This window comes from Tupaia chinensis, unplaced genomic scaffold, assembly GCF_000334495.1.
Source record: "Tupaia chinensis unplaced genomic scaffold, TupChi_1.0 Scaffold144276_1, whole genome shotgun sequence".
Classification (NCBI taxonomy): Eukaryota; Metazoa; Chordata; class Mammalia; order Scandentia; family Tupaiidae; genus Tupaia; species Tupaia belangeri.
This window is the reverse complement of record NW_006204133.1, coordinates 554,636-562,792: the sequence shown is the minus strand read 5'-3', so window position 1 is coordinate 562,792 and position 8,157 is coordinate 554,636.

Below are 8,157 nucleotides of genomic sequence, written 5' to 3'. Positions count from 1 at the left end.
AGAGAAGAGACAGCACCCACCCCCTGGATTGCCACATGACCCACTCCATTGGGGGCGTCACTCTTCCTCTCCCACTCTGTCTCTCTTTGGTAGCACATGTGCCCTCTGGCAATGAAAAAATAATAAAAATGCACGGGAACCAGCAGTTAGCGTAATGGCTATGTCGCTGGACTCCCACGTAGTCGACCGCGGTTTGTGTCCCAGACCCGGTGGCTTAAAACTCACGCCGGGCGCGTGTGCGTGCGTGCCCAAGATCCCGAGAGGAGAATGGAGGAGAAGGGATTGCGGCGTGACTATCCCCTCTGGGGGATGATTTCTCGCTTTCTGTCTCTATGTCTCTGTCTGTCTGGCGAGCGCACGCGCCCTATAGTGAAAACCTCTCCAATAAATAAATAGATAAATAAATAAATAAATAATAAAAATGCAAAGGGGTTCAAAGAAGGACAAAATTGAAGAGGTCAGGAAAGCTCTTCTGTTTTTGTGTTTTCAATTTTGGGGGGAGGCTATAGGGTGTGTACACTCGTTAGAGAGACACAGAGAGGGAAATGTGAGCAATCACCTTCCTTTCCACGGCAGGTATGGGCATATCAAAATCCCTTCTCCTCCATCTTCCTCTCCAGATTTTGGGCACGCACGCACATGTGCCCGGCATGTTTTTCAGGCTTCCAGGTCCGGGACTTGAACTGCTCACTCATTCATATGGGATCTAGCTACCTTAACCACCATACCACCTATTGGACCAAGTAAACTCTCTGGAGTCTCTTTGGGGCCCCTGAGAAATAAAACAGGTGAGGCAGACAGTACCCAAAATATCCCTTCTTGATAGAGGGGTGAGCTGGAGGACACGGCTTTAGGCCTGTCAGCTAAGGGTCTGCTCATGAGATCTCACAGTGTGGCAGAATAACACCCTAGTCGTGCCAACACTGGGACAGAGAAAGCCTCCCCTGTGCCCTGCAGGCAGCTGGCTCCTTCCAAAAGGGAGGTGCGGAGTTGGCCTGTGCATGACAGCTCCCCCACTCCACCTGCCTATCCAGTAGGCATCTTTTTAAAGACTTTTATATTAAATTAAATTAATTATTATTATCCTTAATTTGCTATAGTCATCAGAGAGAGAGGGAAAATGAGAAAGCAAGCTGCCAGGTCTGAGACTCGAACTATGGTCAGCCACGTGGGAGTGCAGCACCCTCACTCCCCGCCTGCTGGCCCCTCCGTTAGGCATCTTTTACTTGCCTGTGAGCAAAGTAATGAAGAGAAGGAGAGAGGACAGGGGCATCGCCTGGGGGTGGGGGGAGCTGCGGGGAGAAGGGAACTAGATGGTCTTTACAGGTTGCAGAGAAAATGGGATTGCATGGCCCGACCTGGGTCATGAGCAGGAGGGAGTGAAGAGACTTCAGGCCAACAGTTTTAGGTGCTACTTCTTGTCGCCCCCTGTCAGTGTGGCCCTGGCCTGTCACATGGCTCTCTAACTGCTGCTCTCCCACCTCACCTCGTGCCTCACACTGCTCTAGTGCAGGGTCTGTAGGCCGACACGCTTGTGCATCTCCAAACCCTAAGATACTCTCCCAGCCACAGCTGGCTTTGTTCCTTGGCACCTGCTACGCTGCAATGAGAGGTCTATTTCCAGAGCTGGCACCACCTGCCACTGGGCTCCCCATAGCAGTGAAGATGCAGTATGAACCGAAGCCGAGCCGGAGACTCACGGGCTGCAGGGAAGGAAGGCCGCCTCCGGAGCTGCACGCTCCAGCCCCTGCACTACTTGTAGGGACGAAGCGGGCAGGGCCTGCCTCTGTGAGACAGGGAAGCCTTAACCCCCAGGCGTGGAGGCTCTGACCCTGCACATCCACCAGGGACTCTGGTGTGGTTCTGAGAAGTGTTAATTCGGGGTCTGACTGTGCAGTTTCACTGTAGACCCATCCTTGGTAACATCAAAACGGATGCTTCTGTGAATTGACTTTAGGTTGTGAATTAGGAGAAAATTGCCCGCCGTGAAGAAAGAGATTTCACATGCCGAGGAGTAAGTGGATGTGCTTGTAAACACTTTCCGTTCTGAATAATAGATGAGGACAGCTTCGGCGCGCCACGTTTGGAAGAGAAGGAGAGGCACTTACTGCTGCCTTTGGCCTGACAGCTGGAGCCGAGGGGCTGCCTCGGACTCAGCCAGCCTGCTCTGCAAGACTCGGGGAAGAGACCGGGACACAGACGCCACAGGTTACAACTGTAACCTACTCAGAGCAGGTCCACCGAGCCCTCCACGCAGGCCTGCCCGCAGGGGTACAGACAAGATGGCATAACGGTTACATCGCTGGACTCCCATGTAGTCAACTGCAGTTTGAGTCCTGGACCCAGTGGCTTAAAAAACTCACGCCAGGTGCAGGTACATGCGCGCCCAAGATCTTGAGAGGAGAATGGAGGAGAAGGGATTGCAGTGTGGTCACCCCCCCCCCCAGGGGGTGATTTCTTGCTTTCTTTCTCTCTGTGTCTATCTGTTTGGTGAGCGCAAGAGCCCTATAGCAAAAATCTCTCTAAAAAGAGAAATGATTCCCACCCGTACTGCTGCTAAGACAATAGGTGCTTCTCTGCCAGAGCTCCTCACTGGCAGACACAGTCTCTGCCTGGATCCCGAGGCCAGTGGGCTATGAGGAAGGGCGGGACAGTGGGCATGTGCTCAGGGACACCAGGTTGGGACAACTGGAGATGGAGTGTGCGGAGCCTAGCACTGTCCAGGCATAGAGAGCCCACGACCCAAGGCCAGCACCAGTTCCCCGGGCAGGGAGACTCTTCTGAGGTCCGGAATGGTCTGTTTCAGGTTGTGGTCCCCACAGAAGACCTTGAGCTGGGGGTTCGCACACAGAGGGTGCACTGGGGTGCTCTCAGGCCCGACACCCACAGGCGGAGGAGAGGAGCAGCTTGGCTGGGGAGAAGTTGGACTGCAAAGGAGTCACACCTTAGCGAGGGCTCTGCAGCTCGGATGGGCTTCAGAGTTGTCCTGAGCTGGGTGAGGGGCTGGGCCTCGGTCCCCCAGCTTCAGCAGCCACAGACGCGTGCTGTCCCCAGAGAGGGGGCTATGGCCGTGGGCTGGGACATTCTTTCTTGGGGGCAGTTCCCGAAGAGGCTGACAACTAGGGCCTTAGCCAGTGTCCTCCCAGCCTCGAAGCAGAGCCCTTCTGTCTGAGGGTGGTCCACCACCCTTTGTGCCGCTCAGAGCCACTCCTTTGCACAAGTTCTGGGAGCACCTCTTCTTTTTCTGGGGAATCTGTTGGTTCCTGGGAAGGACCGCTGCCCCCGGCGCTGTGGCTGTTCCCGCGGTCTCAGGGATACCGCTCCCTTTCCTGCTGTTTCAGATTCTCGTCACCTTTAGGAAGCGCCTCTGCCGAGCCCCCAGCACCACACCTTTTTTCTCTTTAATTGATAGAGGACACATGTGCTTGCTAGAGAGAGGCAGACAGAAAAAAGAGAAAGGAGAGAGAGAGAGAGAGAGAGAGGAGGGAGAGAGAAAGCAACGCCCAATGGGGCATGGTCACACTGCAATCTTCTTCCATTTCCCCATGCCGTCAGGCCTGGGCACTCACACACATGCCCGACGTGTTTATCTAGCTGCCGAGGCTGGGGTTAGAACTGTGGTGGACAGTAGGGGACCCGTCTCTGTGTGCACAGGGCTTAACTTGAGCGCTATGGGGCCGACCTCACCAGGCCCTTTTCAGGCCATCGCTGCGTTCTTGTCCCTTCACCATCAAAACGGGGCAAGGACCTATGAAGAGACACTGCTGCGTCAGCTGGAGCCACACACGCTTTCCCCTGTCACCACAGTCCTGCCCCTTCCTAGTGCCCAGGGTGCAGGAGGGTCTGGGTGGTGATGCCACTTCTTGCCCTCTGGTCCCTGGGCATATTTGCTGTATCTCCTCATGGAACATTTCTTCTTTGGGAACCAGGACCTCAAAACCCTCAATGCTCAGAGTTGTGGAGACAGAAATACCCCACTGGGATTAATGCTAAGTGGAGCCACTCTTCACTCCCGGTGGGACATAACTGCAGTGGCTGTGGCAGTGTGTACTGTGTCCTTGCCGATGGTGCTGCGTCCTTACTTGGCGTCACCTCCCGGCTGGCCTCCCAGCTAGGCCTTCGGCAGGCCCTGCCTTCACCGTCTGTGCCGGCATCTTCTGGGAGGTGCAGGATGTGGTAATATGATAGGACCAGTGCAGCCTGTGGTCACCTGCCCCTGGCCGCCGCCTCTGCTGTGCAGTGGGTCCTGGTCTGAAAGGCTGTCTCACTGGGTAGACCCTAAGACAGTGGTGCTGGCTGAATTCTAGTAACAATGACTTGCCACCACATCCAGGATGAGAGGACTCACTGTAGCCAACTTATCAGCAAGTGACTGCTTGCCCTCCTTGGGGTCTGCCATTGTGGGGGCTCAGCACTGGCCTCATTGCTGGCGAGTTGGACGGTGAGCAGTGGCAGTAGCTGCATTGGTCTTTGTAAATGTGGGAGCTTGTGCCATTGGTCCATGTGTTGTCCCCAACCCCGCTGCCACAGCTACTCCACGGGCCCATTGTGTTAGTCCTGGTGGCTGATGGCATCTGGTTGACATCAAAGCAGTTGAATATTTCTTTTTGATTGTTTAGGGTTTTTTTTTCTTAAAGAATTATTTATGATTTTATTCATCCATTCATTTTTAAATTTAATTTAATTTTTTGGAGGGGAGGTTTTTGCTATGGGGTGTGTGTACTCGCCAGAAAGACAGAGAGAGACAGAGACAGAAAGGAAGAAATTAATCCCCAGGGGGATGACCACGCCACAATCCCTTCTCCTCCATTCTCCTCTCGGGATCTTAGGCACGCACGCACACGCACCCGGTATGGTTTAAGCCACTGTGTCCGGGACTCAAAATGCTGTTGACTACATGGGAGTCCAGCGACATAGCCATTCCACCTACTGGTGCCAGCCATTCATTATTTTAACTTGATCAGAGACACACACACACACACACAAAGAGAGAGAGAGATGGGGGGGGTGGAATATGAGAAAGTAAGCCACCAGTTTCAGGACTTGAACTGTGGTCAGCGTTATGGGAGTGTCCAGCACCTTAACCATCATGCCACCTGCTGGTCCCTGATTGGTGTGTGTGTGTGTGTGTGTGTGTGTGTGTGTGTGTGTGTTAATGGTAGATGCTCTCTGGCAGGCATTTTCACAATTTGTCCTTTTTGTCTGTTTGTTTTTGATATAGGGTACCTGTACTTGCCCGAGAGAGACAAAGAGGGATAGTGAGAAATCACCCCCCAAGGGGGATGACCACACCCCACTCTCTTCTCCATTCTCCTCTCGGGATTTTGAGCACGCACACACATGCCCTGGTGTGATCTTCAAGTTGCTGGGTCCAGGGCTTAAACAGCACAACTGGCCATGTGGGATCCAGCACCTTAACCTCCATGCCACCTGCTGGCCCTCACAATTTATCTTTTTAAAATGTACTTTTTAGTAATTAAAAAAAAAATTACTGCCAGAGGGCACATGTACCAGAGAGAGACAGAAAAACAGAGAGGGAGAAAGCATGCCCCCAGTGGGGTACGGTAGTGCAGCAATCCCTTCTCCTCCAGTTCTCCACTCCATGGGGATTTGGACACACAGCTGAGGTCAGGATCTGAACCGTGGTCACCACGTAGGAACTGGCTTCCTCTGCGCGAGGCCTAACCACTGCACCACAAGACCAGCCCTGTCCTTGATCTTCTAATCTGTCTCCTTTCAGGCTCCTGACCAGCCAGTCAAGGCAATTGCTAGTGCCTGAGTCTAACCTTGGGCTACTTCTTCCCACTCAAAGCGGACGAACCCACGCGCCAGTGAGAGGATGCGTGCACCGGGAGGACTTCCCGGGCCAGTTTTTCAAGGTCGGCCACAGCAGGCTGCAGGGGCCACAGTTCGCTCTCAGTTCACACTCACATGCTAGTCTGACCCTGCTGTGAATCAAGCAGTGCTTTCCTCCCTCCTTTCTCAGCTGGTCATAGGGGAATGCACCTCTCCATGCGGACGTAGGCATGAGTCATGGGACAGGCACCTGTACAGCCATGGCAGGTGACATGGGTGTAGTTCTGCTCATGCCCAAGTCTGGATGGACCGCTTCCATTGTACTACGGATTATTTCTAAGTCCATTCAACACTTTTTAAAGAATTATTTAATTTTATCATTTTATTATTATTATTTTAATTTACCAGAGAGAGAGGAAGGAAAAGTGAGAAAGCAAGCTACCAGGTCCAGGACTCAAACCATAGTCGACCATGTGAGAATCCAGTGCCTTAATTACCATGCCACCCAAGTTCATGCAACTTTATGATTTGGTGGGATTGATAGGGGGAATCTAACTTGGACGGTTCCAGACATGTCATCATGTCCTTTGGCCAAGTAGTCCACCTCTGCCAGGATCTATTTTTCACTCCAGTAACTATTTTCCAAAGGCCGAATAATTCTCCACTGCAGATGGTATGGTCTTGCTCCAGAGCCCTAAGGACCCGCATGGTGATCGCCTCTCTGGGCTTGCTATGGACTCTGCCTTGGATGCCTGTAGTATTAGATGGCCAGAGACCCCACAGAGGTGCTTGCTGAGGTGAGGGGGATCTGAAGTGGGCGGTAGAAGGAGACAATGTGTGCAGCTAAAGCATCAGGAGGCTCTGCCATGAGACCACCTGGACCTGCTGCAGAGCCCCCTCTCCTATTCTGGGCCCCACTTGAAGCTGGCAGCCCTTTGGGTTACCTGGAATGCAGGCTAGAGCAGTATTCCTAGGTGTAGAATATGCTGCCTTTAAGACATCAGTGGACTTATCAGAACTTGTATTCCCCTCTTCCCTGTGGGAGCTGTGATTTGCAATAATCTGTTCCTCACTTTGGAGCATGCCAAGACCACTAGACTCCTAAAAAGTTAACTGATGAGGCAGGTCATTGAACATTCACAGGGCTTATCTCCCACGCAAGCATGTCTACTCGTTTATACATTTTGGGACCAGGGGAAGTGATCACCAGGAAGGCCTATAGATTCAGTGGACCCATCCTGAGCCAGAACTCTATTTCTTTCTTGGCTCCTATGTGCCTTCATTCGGGGGTGTAGGTAGAGAACTGAGCACGGTGACACCTTGGTCGTAGGGGATCAGTGTTCAACAGACCTGGACATGTTTGGACATTACACTTGCCTGGTTTATCTGGTAAATGGTCATAAGTCTCTGTCTTAGTCTATTACTGAGTTGCAAACAGAAATACCTGAGACTGAGTGAGTTAAAGAGAACAGAGGTTTATTGGCAAAACTCAAGATTCTGGTGGCTGGGAAGTCCAGAGGCGCTGGCCTGCAGCATGTCTGATGGAAGCACAGCGGATGGCGGGTGGGTCAGGGGTGGGCTCCCAACTGAAGGGAGTGCATTAGATTCTTCCTTTGAGGAACCTGAAGTGAAACTTCAAAGATATTGGAACCAGCAGGTGGCTTAATGGCTACGTCGCTGGACTCCCACATAGTCGACCATGGTTCAAGTCCTGGACTTGGCAGTTTAAAATTCATGTCAGGTGCATGTACGTGCATGGCCAAAATCCCTAGAGGAAACTGGAGGAGAGGGGATTGACTGCAGCATGGCCACCCCCCAGGGAGTGACTTCTCGATTTCTGTCTGTCTCTGTTTCTCCGGTGAGCGTGCATGCCCTATAGCAAAAAAACTCAAAAAAAAAAAAAAAAAAGAAGAAGAAAATTCAAAGATATTAATACCTGCTCAAACTGGGAGGATTTAGAAACTATGAAGCAACATTTTTTTTTTTTTTAATGTAAATGGAAAAGATGCAGGTAGGGGTTGGGGGAATGAGAAGTAATGCAGAAAATAGAAAAGAAAAGCAGAAAGGGAATAAACAAGAGACCATGTACCCCAGAGCTGCAGGAGGGCAATGACCTTGGCTCCAGCGCTGGGTTGAGTTCCCTGAGGAGGTAGCCAAACGAGGTTAGGAGTACAAGAGACCGCTGGGAAAACACTCGGAAAGTGAAACAGAGGAATGCAGAGGCGAGGGCTTGGGAGAGCCGCGTGTAGGTCCAGCCCTTGTTTAGTGCTGCGACCTGCTCGGCTGAACACGTTTCTCTGAGTGGGGAAGGCTGTGGATTAGAAATAAACGTGATAACAGACACACAAAGACACACAAGTA